The sequence below is a fragment of the Tamandua tetradactyla genome, chromosome 2, assembly GCF_023851605.1.
Source record: "Tamandua tetradactyla isolate mTamTet1 chromosome 2, mTamTet1.pri, whole genome shotgun sequence".
NCBI lineage: Eukaryota > Metazoa > Chordata > Mammalia > Pilosa > Myrmecophagidae > Tamandua > Tamandua tetradactyla.
Genome location: NC_135328.1, coordinates 69,586,221 through 69,604,469, shown reverse-complemented (window position 1 = coordinate 69,604,469; position 18,249 = coordinate 69,586,221). Strand labels below are relative to the sequence as shown.

Below are 18,249 nucleotides of genomic sequence, written 5' to 3'. Positions count from 1 at the left end.
CTGGTAAAGAGTGTGTTGTTGAGCCTCCATATGCTTGTGAATGTTCTGTCCCTCTACCTATTATTGATTTCCAAATTCATTCCTTTATGATCTGAGAAAGTGTTTTGTATGATTTCAATCTTTTTAAATGTATTGAGACTTGCTTTGTGACCCACCATATGGTCTATCCTTGAAAATGATCCATGAGCACTTGAGAAAAAGGTGTATCCTGCTGTTGTGGGGTGTAATGGTCTATAAATGTCTGTTAAGTCTAGCTTATTTATTGTATTATTCAAATTCTCTGTTTCTTTATTGATCCTCTGTCTAGATGTTCTGTCCATTGATGAGAGTGGGGAGTTGAGGTCTCCAACTATTATGGTAGATGTTTCTATTTCTCTTTTCAGTGCTTCCTCATGTATCTCAGAGCACAAATATTTATGATTGTTAGCCTTCTTTTTGAATTATTCCTTTTATTAATACATGTGTCCTTCTTTATCTCTTTTAATTGTTTTACATTCGAAGTCTAATTTGTTGGATATTAGTATAGCTACTCCTGCTCTTTTCTGATTGTTGCTTGCATGAAATATCTTTTCCCAACCTTTCACTTTCAATCTATGTTTATTTTTGGGTCTAAGATGCATCTCCTGTAGACAGCATATAGATGAGCCCTGTTTTTTAATCCATTCTGCCAGTCAATGACTTTTGATTGTGGAGTTTAATCCATTAACAGTTAGTATTATTACTGTAAGGGCAGTACTTTCTTCTACCATTTTGCCTTTTGGATTTTATATGTCATATCTAATTTTCTTCTTTTTACCTTTACTGAGAGTCTTCATTTCTACACTCTTCTCCACACCTCTCTCTCCTGTCTTTTCCTATCTGTCTCTAGTGTTTTATTTAGTATTTCTTGCAGAGCTGGTCTCTTGATCACAAATTCTCTCTGATTTTTTGTCTGAAAATGTTTTAATTTCCCCTTCATTTTTGAAAGACAATTTTGTTGGGTATAGAATTCTTGGTTGGCAGTTTCTCTCTTTTAATATCTTAAATATATCATACCACTGTCTTCTTGCCTCCATGGTTTCTGGTGAGAAATCTATGCATAGTCTTATTGGGCTTCCCTTGTATGTGATGGATTGCTTTTCTCTTGTTGTTTTCAAGAGTCTCTCTTTCTCGTTGATATCAGACATTCTGATTGGTAAGTGTCTTGGAGTACGTCTATTTGGATCTATTCTGTTTGGGGTACACTGCACTTCTTGGGTCTGTAATTTTAAGTCTTTCATAAGAGTTGGGAAGTTTTCAGTGATAATTTCCTCCATTAGTTTTTCTCCTCCTTTTCCCTTCTCTTTTTTTTTTGGGACACCCACAATATGTGTATTCATGTGCTTCATGTTGTCATTCAGTTCCCTGAGGCCCTGTTTATATTTTTCCATTGTTTTCCCTAATTTTCTTTTGCTTGTAGGATTTCAGATGTTCTGTCCTTCAGTTCACTAATCCCATCTTCTGCCTCCTGAAATCTAACATTGTAGGTTTCCATTGTTTTTTCATCTCTTCTACTGTGCCTTGCATTCCCATAAGTTCTGTGATTTGTTTTTTTCAGACTTTTGATTTCTTCTTTTTGTTCATTCCTTGCCTTCTTTATGTCCTCCCTCAATTAACTGAATTGATTTTTGATGAGGTTTTCCATGTCTGTTTGAACATTCTGAATTAATTATTTCAACTCCTGTATCTCATTTGAATTGTTGGTTTTTTCCTTTGGGCCATATCTTCAATTTTCCTAATAGGACTCATTCTTTTTTGCTGGTGTCTGGGCATTTAATTTCCTTAATTAGTTTATTCTGGAGATTGTTTTCACTTTTTTACCTAGGATATTCTTGCTAGATGACTTTGTTGTCTATCTGTTCTTTGACATTCAGTTCAGCTTATTCTGGATCTCTAGCTTAGGTTTTGCTTAACAGGTCAGAATTTTTCAGTTCTTGTTTTCTTATTTCTTGCCCTGCCTATATGGTGCCTTTTCCCCCCTAAGGAGGGTCTACTTAGGTATTTATAGACCCCCATCAGATTTTCCCAGACCAAATTGGCCTCCTCTCAGGAGCAAAGAGTCACCTGGGTCAGTTTTCCCTGAGAGTGAGACCCAGAAGTTTGAAAGGCTTTCCTATGAAGCCTCTGGACTCTGTGTTTTTTCTATCCTGCCCAGTATGTGGCACTTTTCGGCCTGTGGGTCCCACCAGAATAAGGTGATGCAGTACCTTTAACATCAGCAGACTCTCCCTGGGGATGTGGTTGAGAGAAAGGAGAGGTTGTAGGCTGGCTTTAATCGCTTCAGTTTTCCAGAACCTGGAGTCTGAATTCCTTGAGGGAGGGATTTCACCAGAGCTGGGCCCCACCCCTCTCCTGGGGAAGGCACAGGCTCCAGACAAATTCACAAACAAGCTTAATTCTGCCCATGCCTGGGGCAGGTGGAGCCTGAGAAGCCCTGCAGTTGTATCCAAAGAGCAGTCAAGCCATAGGAATACAGCCACAAAAAAAGAGAGAAAAATAAATCCTTTTCAGAATAGGATGCTGTTCCTTGGGTTTGCCAATCAAGAGCTTAAGTTGGTACATTGCTCTGTGTATCTACAGGTCCTACATGCCCCCTCCTTTCCTTCAGGCCCCAGACCTTTTCAAATCCAAAAAAAACTCTGTTTCTTTTGTTTTGTTTTGATTTTTCTTTTTCCGTCAGCCCTGCCCCCTCTGCACTGGGGCAAAAACCAGGAACCTCAGCTTTACTCAAGGTTCAGCTGAGCTAGGGACCTATTTTTAGTGGTTAGAACTTGTTAATTAATTCCACAATTGGAGCTTGGTTGCACTCAGCCCCACTGCTAGTAAAGTCTCTTTTCTATCCCTTCTGGGAACCCACCTGTAGGGGAGGGGCACCAGCTGCTGCAGCTTGGGGGATTCACGGTTCTGGGTGGGCTTGCAGCTGGTCCAGCTTATCCAGACTGGGGTACGCTGTGTGTCTGGTCACTGATGTGGCCACAGCAGTTGTTCTGTACTGTTCCTTGCTATTTACTAGTTGCTCTGGAGGACACAGTAAATCCCACACCTCACTAAGCCACCAACTTGGCTCCTATATCCCATCAATGTCAATTTTTAAAGTCAGGTTTATTGGGATATAATTGTACACAGTAAAATTCACTGATTTCAAGTACACAGTTCAATGAGTTTTTACAGATATATACAGTCATGAAACTACCACCAAAATCAAAATATTGAACATTTCCATAATTTCCAAAAAGTTCCTTCAAGCCCTTGTGTTGTCAATTCCTTCTCCCACCCACAGATCCTAGAACCACTGATCCAATTTTTTTCCCTCATAATTTTCTTTTTCCAGAATGTCTTACAAATAGAATCATACAATATATAGTCTTGTGAGTCTGGCTCAATGTCATTTTTAAAACCATCAACTTAACAAACATGTAAGGGTTAATGATGATGCTATGTGTCATGAGACACAGCTGATGTGAGTTCAAATTGGTATACCCTCTCTTGGGTGCAATCTGGCAATATATAAAAAGAGCCTAAAAGCATTGATCACTGATTCCATTCTAGAAATTCCTATACCAACAATTAGTATCAAAAATATACACAAAGGGGGCAGACAATGGTAGGGCAGGGGCAGGATTCCTGCCTGTCATGCAATGTCAAAGACCTGGGTTCGGTTCCTGGTACCTGCCCATGCAAAAATAAATAAATAAATAAATAAAAACAAATACACACACACAAAGACCTACACATGCCCAAAGATGTTCATTGCAGATTTTCTTCCTGAAAAAATTGCAAACATCCTAAATACTTAGCATGAAAGGAATGGATGAATAAATATCTATAAATATATATAAATTAGAAATGAAGTTTATAAAATTTGTGATGGCAAGAAAAAATGATATTATAATAGCACAAATGTAAAATATGAAGCTGTAAAATCTCAGAGTAAAAATGAATAGAGAAAAGACTGGAAGGGAAATTATTGTCTCTGGGTGATAGATGGTTGTGAAAAGTATTAATTCTTCTATATATTATCTTACAAGAAGCATTAGTTTCCTCCAAAGGACTTCTGTTATATTTTTATAATTAGAAAAATACTTTATAAAAGATATAAAGCACTGCATTCTATTTAATCTGAACTTCTTTTGCTCTACTCCAAACTCGAAGGGAAGATTCACACACCTCATCCAAGATTTACTGAATACCTACAATGCACCAAGTACTCTTTTGAGGGCCATTAGATCAATATGCACAAACATAATATGATTTTCTTCTATTAATTTACTGTGAGTTTTTACTCCATGCCAGGTACTTACCATTTTTCATGCACTATCTTATTTCTTCATCTTTAAAACAGAAATAAGGTGGTAATAAAGATGTACCCTTAAAGCACTTAGCACAGCTCATGGGATATAGTACGCCCACAAAAACTTGTTCTACTGCCTCTGGTAAGATAATGTGAAATGTCTTTTAAGTGAGGCAAGAATTAAATATACTAAGGGCATGAGGAAGGGCAATGCTGCATAGGAAAGGGAGGACAGAGACATTTGAATTGTGCTTGATATCTGATAAGGATTTTGCAGGTAGCCAAGTAAGAGGAAAGTGTTGCAGGCAGAGAGGCCACTACACATCATAATATCTTTGAAAATGGCTTTTCTAGCCCTTCTATGAGGAAACAGTTTCTTGTGTGATATTTTCTCAGGAGTCCCTTAAAAGCAATGTTGTATGCTTGCATGGAACTGCTTTCAGAGTTGACACCCCTAACAAATGTCCAGATTCATTTTATTAGGAAAGATGAGAGACAATTCCATCCCATGTGTGGTAGTTAGATTCAGTTGTCAACTTGGCCAGATGAAGGCACCTAGTTCTGTTGCTGTGGACATGAGCCAGTGGTACGTGAGTCTCATCTGTTGCTGATTACATCTGCAGCCAGCTAGGAAGTGTGCCTGCTGCAATGAATGATGTGTGACTTAGCTGGCTGGTGCTTAAGTGAGAGAGCGCAAAGTAGCACAGCCCAAGCAGCTCAGCATACCTCATCTCAGCACTCACAGCTCAGCCCAGGCCTTTGGAGATCACCCCAGGGAAAGTTGTTGGAACCCAGAGGCCTAGAGAGAAGGCCAGCAGAGATCACCCTGTGCCTTCCCACGTAAGAAAGAACCTCAGAAGAAAGTTAGCTGCCTTTCCTCTGAAGAACTAATGAAATAAATCCCCATTTATTAAAAGCCAATCCCTCTCTGATGTGTTTCATTTTGGCAGCTAGCAAACTAGAACACCATGCATAGGATATTGCTAGTTTGTCCACACAGTGTAGGATTGCCACAGAAATGCACCAGAAAACACATGGACTCCTAGGTAATTGGAAACATTGTACAAATCTTTTTAGGCACAAAGCAGTAATATCATTTTTGCCAATAAATAGGAGTCTGTGCATTTTCTTGACTATCTTTCTTTGTACTTTTTACTATCTACTGGAAGCTCTTCTAGTCCCCTCCAAAATTAAATACCAGTCTTCTCAGTGATCTTCTAGAAGAAGAATGTTCTAGTTTGCTAGCTGCCAGAATGCAATATACCAGAAACAGAATGGCTTTTAAAAAGAGGAATTTAATGAGTTGCTAGTTTACACTTCCAAGGCCAAGAAAATATCCAATTAAAACAAGTTTATACAAATGTCCAATCAAAGGCATCCAGGGAAAGATACCTTGGTTCAAGAAGGCCCATGAAGTTCAGGGTTTCTCTCTCAAGCAGAAGGGCACATGGCAAACACAGTCAGGGTTTCTCTCTCATCTGGAAAGGTACATGGTGAACACAGGGTTCCTCTCCCATCTGGAAGGGCACATGGCGAACATGTCATCTGCTAGCTTCTTCTCCTGGCTTCCTGTTTCATGAAGCTCCATGGGAGGCGTTTTCCTTCTTCATCTCCAAAGGTCACTGGCTTGTGGACTCTCTGCTTGTGGTGCTGCTCTCTCTGAATCTCCCATTCTCCAAAATGTTTCCTCTTTTATAGGACTCCAATAAACCAATCAAGACCCACCCAATTGGGTGGAGACATGTCGTCACCTAATCCAGTTTAGCAGCCACCCTTGACTAAATCACATCATCCAGAGAGATGTTCTGATTACAGTTCAAACATACAGTATTGAATAAGGACTACTCCGCCTTTATGAAATGGGATTTTGATCAAAACATGGCTTTTCTAGGGGACATACTTCCTTTCAAACCAGCACAAAGAATAACGGGAAGAGAAGTATTTTCTTTTGGCTAAGCACATCACTGTTTTGCTTCAAAAACATTAGTCATTAGCTGGACGTTGTGATTGTTTACATCCCTGGCTTGAGCAACCTAAACTGAACAACCAAATTCCATGAGGATATGTAGCATATATCAACGTTAGGAATTAATCATACCAAACAGAGGGCTGGAAAAGAAACTCCATATCAGAGAAGGAGAGACATAATGCATTGCATCATCCAATTAGAAATTAGGTCCATTTAACTGCTTTCGGTGGCAGCTACAGCAGTTCTTTCCCTTCATATACATATTATTGTACATATATTGCATAATGTGTATATATTCTCCAGGGTTTCTGAACTTTCCATTAATAATCTCAGCTATTTCAGCAGTAATTTCCAAACTCCACTGCTTCTGCTAACACTGGCCTCAATTTAAGGAAACACTGCTTTTTAATTTAGAACCTAACTCTCATTCATCTTCACATTTATTCCTCATGAGCAGAGCTCACAAAAGGTTTATTTACAAAAGATGGAAAGTCCCAATGGCCTGATAAAACCAATGGCATCCCTAGAAGTGGCAAGTGGCCTCGCTCAGCAACAGCTCTGACATTTCATCCACAGTCATCGCCTCCTTCTCCTAACTGAGGACACTGGAGGTAGTGAAAGTAATACATGCTGGGGAACACTTGCCACAAAAGAAGTTGTGAAATATCTTCTCTTAGAAATGTTAAGCATAGAAATAAGTCCCATCCATCTTGGATTGCTTTGACACTTTCCTGTTTTAAGACTGGGGCTGACTATTAGGGTTCTCTCAGTGCTATGATTTTGCAGAAAGTATATTGGGGTTCTCTGAAGAAGTTTTCTTAAGTAACCAATTCGAAAGAATGTCACGTTAACTATGATGGGATTCCCCAATTCTAAGGACAATTGTCCGTGAAGCACATGAAGGTGAAAAGAAAAAAACAGCTTCTGCTTTACAGATTCTGATTTACTTGTGAATCTCCTTTCCCTAATGACTAGGATGCATTGGACCTTCTGGATGAATATGTACCATTTCATTTCATTTCAGCCAGCCTACCATGACACTGAGCAGAACCCATAAATCCACCTATAATTTATTAAAGACTTTCATGGCACTTCATTCAACCAGTTCACATAGCACGCTCTGCTAAAAAATGGTCCCATCAGTGAAAATGAGAAAGTACAAGTCAGGACCACGATAGGTTTAGAGTGATTGCATTTGAATGGTTATAAACTTGAATCCCAAGTTCATCTTGGTGCTGATAGGGCAATTAACCACAACTGATGGAATATATGTCCATGGACAATTCCCAAGGAATGAATGAACACAATTTCATCCACAACTTTCTCTGCACTCAAGGAGTGCTCAACTTCTGGGGTAAGATTTTAAAATCTGTAAATATCCATGTTTTTGTATAATTATAATCTTTAATTAAAACTTTGCTTTTTTGTGTGTCTTGAGTCCCTTTCAAAAAAGATGTTTCATCAGCAGGCAGTGTGACAACAACCCTACTGCTAATGTGTTATTTCTACTGTGTGTATAATATATTTTTACCCACGGACAGCAGAGGAAGGAGAAATGATACATGCGTTTCTCTAAGAGATGTAGGAAGGAGAGAAGTCTTTGAAGGAAACAGGCTTGACAACCTTTTGTTAGAGAAGGCAACATAAGGTAAGAAATTCCCAGTAGTGGGCGGTCATGTGTCAGACAGAGACCAGGTGGCTAAACCTGGTTAATAATTTAGAGCAACTACTGATATTCAGAAGAATTTCAAGTAGCTACAGAAATTCAAAGGGAAGAAATGGAAGCTTAAGTTCTAAGGAGGCCTTCAAGGCAGATTATACATGGTCACCACAATTTTCTTTCAAAATGGCTCCACAGTATGATATTCATCTCCTTAAAAGTATACTGTGGTTCCAGGGATGGCACCTAGAGCCATTCACAATGGTCTAGCATTTGACGTGCCATCGTAGCCTACCCTGCAATACTTCTCCCAAAAACGCTAGGCTGTCCCAGACCCCTGGTAATAAAATTGTTTACCTTTATACCAAGAAGGTCCTAAGGTTCTTATGAGGTTATCTAAAATAAAAAAACATGTTGGCAGAGCCTATGGTGGTTCCATGTATGCTAAATATGTCCATGACAGGACCAAGCATGTTTTCCTAATTGAGGAGCAGAAAATTGTTGTGGAAGTGTTGAAGGCACAAGCAGAGTCAGAAAGTTAAATAAAAACATATGAAACTGTTTTGAATAATAAAAATCAAAGGGGTGGTGCAGCAGTGGCTCAGTGGCAGAATTCTCACCTGCCATGCCAGAGACCCAGGTCCAATTCCTGGAGCCTGCCCATGCAAAAAAAAAGAAAAATCAAAGACTTGTTAAAAAAAACAGTATTCCACAACTACGTGATGATATTGTGAGCCACTGGTTGTATACCATGTATGGAATGTTTGTATGTCAAGAATGTTTGTATATTTGTATGTTAAATTTTTAAAATAAGAAAAAGTTTTCTATGGTTCTCAGTAGCACACACTAAGAAACTGCATTTTGTCGGTGTCCTAAGAATGAATCCATATCACACATCAAATAATCTAAAGAAACTAATGTATAGAACCAGAATATCAATTTATTTTTTCACAATGAGAAATTCATACCAAAGGAAACAGAATACCTAAGTCTATTTAGCCACTGTCTCTTTGACTCTGTACCCAGAGCTTCTTGGAATAAAAATGAATAAAAAGGAATGAGTTATTGATACACGTTACAACATGGATGAATCTCAAAATAATTTGCTGAGTGAAAGCCAAAAAGAAAAAACCCACATGCCATGTGATTCATTTACATAAGATTTTAGAAAATGCGTACAAATCTATTACGACAGGAGAGGAGTGTCTAGATACCCATGGGTAGATGAGTGGGGGAGAAAGGGATACAAAGGGACACGAGAAAACGTACAGAGGTGGTGAATATGCTCATTATCTTCATCGTGGTGATGGTTTCCCACAGAAGCCAGAAGCCAGTGGAAACTGGAAGAGCTGATGCAAGGAGAGAGAAATCACCATGTGACAGGAATCAGAGATACACGCCAATGAAACCCAAGGATTGATCCAAGCCAGTGCCAGAATGCCACAGACTCCCGAGAAAAAGCATAAGGCTTACTGACACCATGATTTTGACCTCCAAACCATCAGCAATAAATTCTTGTTGCTAAGTCGAACCATTGTATGATATTTGTCATGGCAGCCTGGCAAACAGACAGGTTTGGATCCAGAATTTGAACCCAGGCCTGACTGACACTAGAGACCACACTTTTTAAAGCACGCTCCGTTCCCTGGCAGCAGAACCTTTGGATCAACAGTGAGCCACAGCAACTGTGGATTGTGGCTGTGAGAGACAGAGGTTCCAAGATGTCTCCTTGATATTGCCTAATACCAACAACAGTGCCATCTGATCACAGCACGGGGCTTGTCCCTGTAAGACTTACTGTCCTGGAATCAGTTGAATTATCTATTCTGGAAGACAAGGAATAATCAGGGGATTCTTTTTCCCTGGGGTTGATAATTGGCACCTAGCAATGAAGCTGACTCCTAAGTGACAGACAAATGAACAGTAAAATTCTCTAAACAAAAATGGTCAACCACAACCACAGGAAATGCCCAAGCAATACTCTGACCACAAATCAAAAGATAATGGGACTGGAGTATTCTTCCTGAAAAATCCTTGGAATTTTGCACACTTATGAAAAGATCATAGTTGAAGCTACATTTTTACATGGAGTGCTAGAAACATCCCTAATAATTTCAGTTACACAGACTCTAGTTTAAAGCCAGAAACTGCAGAATACTTTCTTTTCCTCAGGGAAATAAGTCAACTAGGGAGTGGGAAGATTTTCATTTGCAACTTTAGAGATTTCAGTATATTTAAATATGTTACTCTTGAATTAAAAAATACAATAAAGGGCTGAGATCCATGAATATTGGCATTATATATTCTTCCTTGGGATGAACCTCCAAAACATGAAAATTGCACAAATTTCATGTACACTGAAAATCATCACAATGTCATTTGTAAGAGGAAAAAATGGAAACAAGGCTCAATAATCTAGTATATTCATATGGTAAAAATTATGCACACATTACAAGAGTTTTCAAAGACTATTTAATAGTGTAGGGTAATATTTGTGATTTGTTAAATGATAAAAAAAGGTTAAAATTATGTATGCAGTCGGACTGAAATATGTATAGTGTGTATTTATGTGTGTGTGAGAAAAGAATGTATCATATTAATAGCAGTTATATCTGAGTATGGATAAAATGGTTTTTTATCCCTTACTTTTATGGCTTATACATTTGCTAAATGAAATGTAGTATCCAGGACCCCATAGTGCATCCTGGAATGGAAAAAGGATATTGGTGGAAAAACTGGTGAAATCCAAATAACGACTGTACCTTAGTTAGCATTAATGTACCAATGTTAATACCTTGGTTTTGATAAATGTACCGTAGTTAGGTAGGATGTTAACATTAAGGGAAGTTAGGTAAAGGGCACACAGGAGCTCGCTGCCAAGATTGACAGGTTCATTGATTTGTGGGACTTGTCCCACTGTTATGTTGATACTTTTCTTTTTGCAAGAGCTAATAGCTCATCTCCCAGTACATTTTAGATGAATGAAGGAAATGATATATTAACATATTAATTAGTGTGAACCCTATAAAATTCATCTAATATGCATTCATATAGTTCAAACTAAATAATAATCACTTTATGTTGATGTATGAGTGAGAACTTCAGAAGCAATACCTTGCAAGTAGCAGTTTAGGCATTACCACAATTATTATTTCCATAAATTGTTCCCCTGTATGCTTGCCATTTTGCACTCTCAACTACATGTACTTTCTTCCCCATAAGTAACATGGGGCATAAAATTCCTCCCAGTGGTTTGGGATTTTATCTTAAATCAATAATTTAAAATCACACATCATTATATACTGATATGTTTTGATTGGTTGTGAGGTATGTAGCAATTCATTACTACTAAAATTAAAAAAAAAAACCTTAAAAAGTGGAATTGGTTATCTTCTGCTTTTTAAAACAACACAGAATACATGCAAGGTAATCTAAAAGCCTACTCGCACACTCACTCACTTGCACTCCAGTATGGTTCTTGAGTAAAGAAAGAGATGCAGGGACGGTCAAGGCTCTGGGAACCACACACAGCCCTGAACACGTGTTCTTAGGGCCATGAAGTGGGCCCCTGCAGACAAAGGAAGGCTGGGAACCAGCACTGAAAAGGATCAGCAAGTGCTACACATTCCAAACTCAGAACACAAGAGTCTGTTTGGTTAACTACACATAAAAAGCTTACTTAAATGGTGTGTTTGCAAACTGACACGTATCAGGACATCTCTTGGGCTATGGCCACATTAATTAAAAGCAGAGTTTTTTAGACTTTTTGTTAAGGAACTCTTTTTTTTCCAAATGTAATCTTACAATTTACTCATTTATATGAATGTATTCCTGAGTGCTTACTACCTGCCAGCAGGTGCTAAACCACAGTAACTAACAAAACACATACTGTCCTTGGGCACGAGAAACTAGTTGTGGCAACAAACAATAAAGCAGGTGATAGCTAAATAAAGACTGATAAAGTGTGCAAATTGTCGTGAAAGAAATGAGCAGGACTCAGGGCAATCGGGAGATCCACCAGGGTTCTCTGAGGTAGTGATTTTAAAAGCGTGACTAAAGGATCAGAAGGGGGCAACCAGGCAAAGAACAGGGAGAGGCTGTCAGGGCACGGAGGACAATATTTACAAAGCTCCTGAGACTGGAACAGAAAGTGTGGCACAGTGCCAATTTGCACAGCCGTGTGATTTCTCCCTGGTAATGGGTGACATCCCAGATATAAAACAGAGAGGCCTATGCTGGGTTGACACAGAATTGGGACTTGACAGTGGGTGTCACTGAGGGGCAAGGAGGAGGGGAAGATGAAAGTGCTTTGAGGAATATAAAAATGTAAACATTACTGCGAGAGATTAGAGACAGCCAGTACTTAGCTATGCAGAAAATAACTTTTTTTTTTTACTCCAAGCCATCCTTGAAGAGATCTGAATGTTTCTGATCCATCACAGAGACACTCAGAACTGTCAAACAGATTTCACTAAAATCTGGAGGTGTCTGGAATAAAAGCGAAAGTTCACATCATCAGAATTATATCATTTCTTAGGAGACAGCCATCATCTATATATCAACAATTGGAGCTTAAGGCAGCACTTTTTTCAGTACTTTTCTGTGATTCCATCCCCCCAACTCAAGGAATATTGCAAAATCTGTGATCTCTTGCAGTGTCTCACATATTATCCACTATTAACATAAATCAAGGTTCATGTTTATAATTTATGTTTCAGCACTTAGAGAATACCTTGTTAGTTATTTTAAATAGATAAATCAAATCAAAATTTTTAAAATAAAATATTAGAAATGTCATAAGACCTCTGATTTATTTAAGATGTCTTGCATTCCTGATCTCCATTTATTTCAAGTTTTTAGGAAGAAAAATGGTTAGCTGACTCATCCCACTCTTCTTTTTATTCCTTCATTTAGGAGATTACATCGCAGCTCCAAACCCGTGTTTAATAATAAGATGCAATTTTTAACTGTTGATATTTTTAACAGAATAAACATGATTAAGATTAATTCTTGCAGACCCAGTTAAATCAAACAATGGATTAGTGTGTTCAGCATATTTGAATCATATCTGATAGTCAAGCTTTTTTATTTTAACTTCTTTCATATATACAGAAATTTACTCCCTTCTTTGCTTAGAAGCTAGAACTGCTTATACAATAGAAGGAAATGAGTATGACCTACACAGTGCTGGGTAGTACATACCAATTAATCATCTTACAAATTGTATATATTCACAGGGATAGACCAGAATATAGCAAATTAGCAGGCAAAAACAAAGGGACAGTGTGTCCATGAGACCTCGTGTAGTCAGTCACACAAGGGTTCTTTGCAGAGGTAGAGTACCAGAAGATAAGAATAAATAAATGGAAGACATTGAAAGGAAAAGACAAAATACAAATAAGAACTCAAAAAAGGTGTGAGAGGGACACTTCCCTCTTCTGAAAAAGAGGTCCATGCATACTAGGTCTCCAGTCAGAAACTGATTGTCAGCTTTAGGTGTGACCATTTTTATATTTTCTATCTTGAGAGTCTGAGATGGAAAAGGCTTGTGATTGACTTTGGTAATAATTACCAACATTCTTCCTTTATAACTTGGATCTTTTTCTCCTCTCTGCTGTGTTGAACATGTATATTTTCAAGGCTGATGCAAACTCAGAAAAGCAACATAATGGAGATAGTCACTGTTTTTACAATTTCAATAGGACAGCAAAAGGCTTCATAGTCTGGCATCTTATTGGAGGGCCTTCACATGTTGATATGTTGGTGTTTATCCAATAACAATATTAAGTGGTGATGTCCAACATCAAACTAACATTTACCGAAAAGGAAATAATCCATGATAGAAAGGGTAAAAACTTGTGCAAACGAAAATTAGTAGTTAATAGTTCCTAAGGTAAATATTCATCATCCCTACTCAGTGTTGACTAAATTAGGGAAAGGAAAACTGAACTAGACTCAGCGACTAAGTGGTCATGTCATCTAAAAAAACTCAGGACCTTCAGTCTCATCACATCCAAAGCAAGGGCATTAAACAATCTGATTTCTTAGGTTCCCCTTTTATCTCTAAAATACGATGATTGACTCTTAGAGCCATGATATGGTTGCCTCCCACTGAGGACGTTCAGTTTGTGATTTATAAGTATGCTTAACTTACAAATTACTGGCTAGTCTAATTAACACTACATTTTGTAGCCTTGGTCTTACTACCACTGAGAAATAATGAACAATAATATTTAAAAAGATCTTTAAAACAAGTTCTTTGGAAGCTGCATCTGAGCTATAGGGTTTTTTTTTTGTTTTTGTTTGCTTGTTGGTTTGTTTGTTGTTGTTGTTTTTTACTATTACTACTACTTTTATTTCTTTTCTTTATATTAACATTTTATATCTTTTTCTGTTGTGTTGCTAGTTCCTCTAAACTGATGCAAATGTACTAAGAAACAATGATCATGCATCTATGTGATGATGTTAAGAATTACTGAGTGCATATGTAGAATGGTATGATTTCTAAATGTTGTGTCAATTTCTTTTTTTTCTTTCCGTTAATAAAAAAAAAAAAAAAAAAAAAAAAAAAACAAGTTCTTTGTATAAACACAAGGCTGAAGGAACATCTTTCTTTCAATTTCACATTTTTTTTACTTTTATGATTTGTTCAAAACCAAAAGAAACAGGACACTGTTCTTCCTTCTCGTTTATGGTAGGCTACCAATACCCTATTGCACACACATTAGTCATTGCACTCACATTACTGTCTGTACTCACATTACTCTTTGCGCCTACATTATCTGTACCCACTACATACACATCAGAGAACTCTCAAAAGAGTAATAATAAGAATCAGATGGTCAAAGAACAAATTCTGCAAAAAAGAGAGCAGTTTACCAGAGAGTCAACTAAAATCTTATAAGTATTCTAAAGGTTAAATAAAAAGGAGAAAAATTTTAGTTACTACGTCTTAAAAAGGCATACCTGGGGACAATTAGGAAAAAGCAGAAGCACGAGAAGGACTATCAGTACTAGTTAATACATGGCAAAGCCGAGTATTAAGAGAAATGAAGAAGAAAGAATGGTTAATACTTAAGCTTAAACTGGTCAAAGAGCAAGTTGCTGAAAATAATTTTAAACTAGGATTTTAGGGATTAGATGGCTTAATGACAAGTCTGTTTTTCTACTTTCAGATTCTCAGCCATACAACGGCAATGAATAAAATAAATGAACCACCAGAAACTAAAAAGAATCAGGAAAATCTCCATATTCCTACAGCTCAAAGTCAAAATTCAAAGTTCCCATTCTATAACCTGTCCAACAAGATAAAAGAGAAAAAATCAGATACCTGCCATCAATCTCAAAAGAAAATGCTGTTAATGTAAGGCACAATACAGCCCTTTTCACTCTGAAGCTACTGTCATGATCTGTATCTATCAATGTTCTTATTATCGCAATATCATAACTACCTCTGATATATATTTGAAATTTATAGCAGCACCTCCACCCAGCATTTCCAGTCACAGGGAGGGCAGAGACGGTGGCAGTGGGATCTATGTCTTCTTATACAGAGATGCTGGGGGCTTTACCTATAGAATGTGAAGATGCCGTGGGTTAGAAAGGTCTAGAAAACTATTTTGTGGAGTTCTGACTTTATCTGATGACCTAAAGGGAAAGACAAACATTATGTAAGCAGGGTCCTCTTCAATTTGAGTCAAGCTCAGCATATTTCTCAGAACATTTTACGAAGTCATAATCCTCTTTACACTGCTTTATGCTTCTTGAGACCAGAGAGAAAGAAGACTTGTTCTGCCTCCCTCAATCCCTGGACAATTTTGGTAGTCTGCTATCACGGCCATTGTTTTGCTCTGTTGGGTAGGACTGTAGGCATTATGTGGCCTTGAAGAGATGCCCCAAATACTACATCTAAAATACAGGAGGAATGTGGTTTAGGGAAATAAGAAAGTTGCCCATTCCCCTGCACCGATCATGGCTCCCTCATCAAGCCTAGGTATTCAATTTGATGGAATCAGACTCAGTAGAGCTTACTGCTTTATGATGGCCTTCCACATTAGCACTCCAAAAAGAGAAATCTCATTTAAACCACTCTGAGCTCAAAGAGCATAGAGGCAGAAAAACAGGTTGTATCTCTCAGCCCTTCCCTGACCCATAAAGTCATTAACACAACTGGTCATGCTTGCTCCATTAAAGACACAACCTGTGAACCAGAACACTCAATGTCTAAGGTTGAAGCATCCTTTCTTAATTCTTAGATATTTCCCTATCAAAGACAGATTTTTCTTGGGCCTCTAAGAGTTTTCTACACTATCAAAATTAGTTTTTTACTGAGGTTGAAGGGCCACAAGGGAATTGGTTAATGAGACTTTCTAACAGAACAACAACAAAAAAAAGATAAGTTATGACCTGGTAAAATGTTCTGTGAAATATGCTGAGCTTGATCTCAAAATGAATGGGACCCTACTTACATAATGTTCTTCCTTAGAAATTGAACCACCAGTCTTAAGTCCCCACTACATCTAATTACCAATTAAAGCAAATATAGGGAATAGAGAAAGAAGTCAAATGATAGCTGGATCAAACAATCAACTTCTCATGTGGGGCATTTTATAAAGCATATCTCCTGCTTTCTCCAAATAATTGATGGCTTTAAAAAATGTGTGTATGTGTGTGTGTGTGTGTGTGTGTGTGTGTGCTGTTTAGAATGAATAAAACTTTAATGATTTAACAACAAACTGCAATGTGTGGCCCAAGTTGGGATCCTGATTTGAACAAACCAAATGTCAAAAGACCCCCTTGAGCCAATCAAAGAAATTTAAACATGGGCTGAGTATTACATAACATCAGAGATTTTTAGGCATGAACATAGCATAGTGGTTCTGATTTTTAAAACGTTCTTATCAGTTACAAGTCTGTCTAGAAATATTTATAAGTGAAATGTCAAGATACTTGAAATTTACTTAAAAGTCTCTAAGAAAGAAAATGGAGGATTAGATGATACAAGATGGGCAAAACGTTGATTATTGTTGAAGCTTTATGATGGGTACATGAATGTCCCTTTTATGATTCTCCTGTAAATATTTCAAAATTTCCATAATAAAAAAGTTTTTAAAAGCCTAAGTGTTATCATAATAAATTTTAAAGTGCATAAATATCATTATTATAGCAATTCGTCTCAGCACAAAATGAAAATCATCTAAATGTTCCTCAGTAGCAAAATTTTAAAATAAATTATTTTAAACCAATCTGATGAAAATAATGCAGTCATTCAAATGGTAATATAGAAGTAAGCAACAAAGAAAATGTTTATGGAATTATTTTTAAAATAAGGACTACATCCAGTTAAGAGCATAACTCTTTAAAACATGTGTGAATGTACTGATATTTCTTTTAGCCTCCAATACCTTAGAGCAGCTAGAAATAAAAACCTAAAATTGTGGAATGTAACTGTCATGGTCAGGTTCACATGTTAACTTGGCCAAGTGGTGGTCCCTGTTTGTCTGGTTGGGCAAGTGCTGGCCTGTCTGTTGCAATGAGGATATTTCATATAATTAAATCATGATCACATCAGCTGCATCCACAGCTGATTCCATTTGTAATCACCCCAGGGGAGGGTCTTCTGCAATGAGTGATGCTTAATCTAATCACTGGAAGCCTTTTAAGAGGATTCGGAAGAGACAGGCTCTTCTTCCTGCTTGGGCTGGTAAGCCTCTCCTGTGCTGTTCGTCCAGACCCTCCATCGGAATCATCAACTTCAAAACCTGCCCTGTGGATTTTGGACTCTGTTCCCAAAGTGCTATGTGAGACACTTTTATAAATTTTATATTTGCGGAAGCCAGTGAGAACCTAGAAAGGAAAGGCGCTTTCACCGCAGCGTGGCGGGACAGCTGAAGAACCCAACCGTTAGCAGAGGTCACCATCGAGAACGCTACCACTCCCAGGAGGGAGCAGATCTTCTAGCCAAGCCTTGGTTTGGACTTCTGGCCTTTAAAGCTGCAGGAGGCATGATTGTGAAGGTCTAAGACCAGGAGGCCATGGCCCCGGGAAATTGGAAGCTTGAAAAATGAGCATTCAAAAGAAATATCCTGCAAAAGCCAGTCCATGGATTTGTGGAGCATGCCTCTTGTGAGGAGCACATGGTGGGGAAACTGGGAAGCCCAGCTTCCTCCCTCTCCAACACTGTTCCAGCTTGCAGCCAAGCAGGGAAGCTGTGAGAGAGTCGCTGCAGCCAGATGGAACAATAACGGTCACTATCCCGGGTAAAAGATATGGTCAAAGGAGATAAAATACGTCAAAGGACCTAATATTCAT

At 38.0% G+C, this 18,249-nt stretch overlaps 1 long non-coding RNA gene across 2 annotated transcripts in view; it reads left to right on the top strand.

Moving 5' to 3' along the window:
* The window catches only part of LOC143660682 (uncharacterized), a 40,349-nt gene extending 25,035 nt beyond the window's left edge, over positions 1-15,314 (top strand). For both annotated transcript variants that reach the window (XR_013164178.1, XR_013164179.1), the window contains one exon: positions 15,114-15,314. This is a non-coding gene — a long non-coding RNA (uncharacterized LOC143660682). The remainder of the gene's footprint in view (positions 1-15,113) is intronic.
* Positions 15,315-18,249: the final 2,935 nt, after the last annotated feature.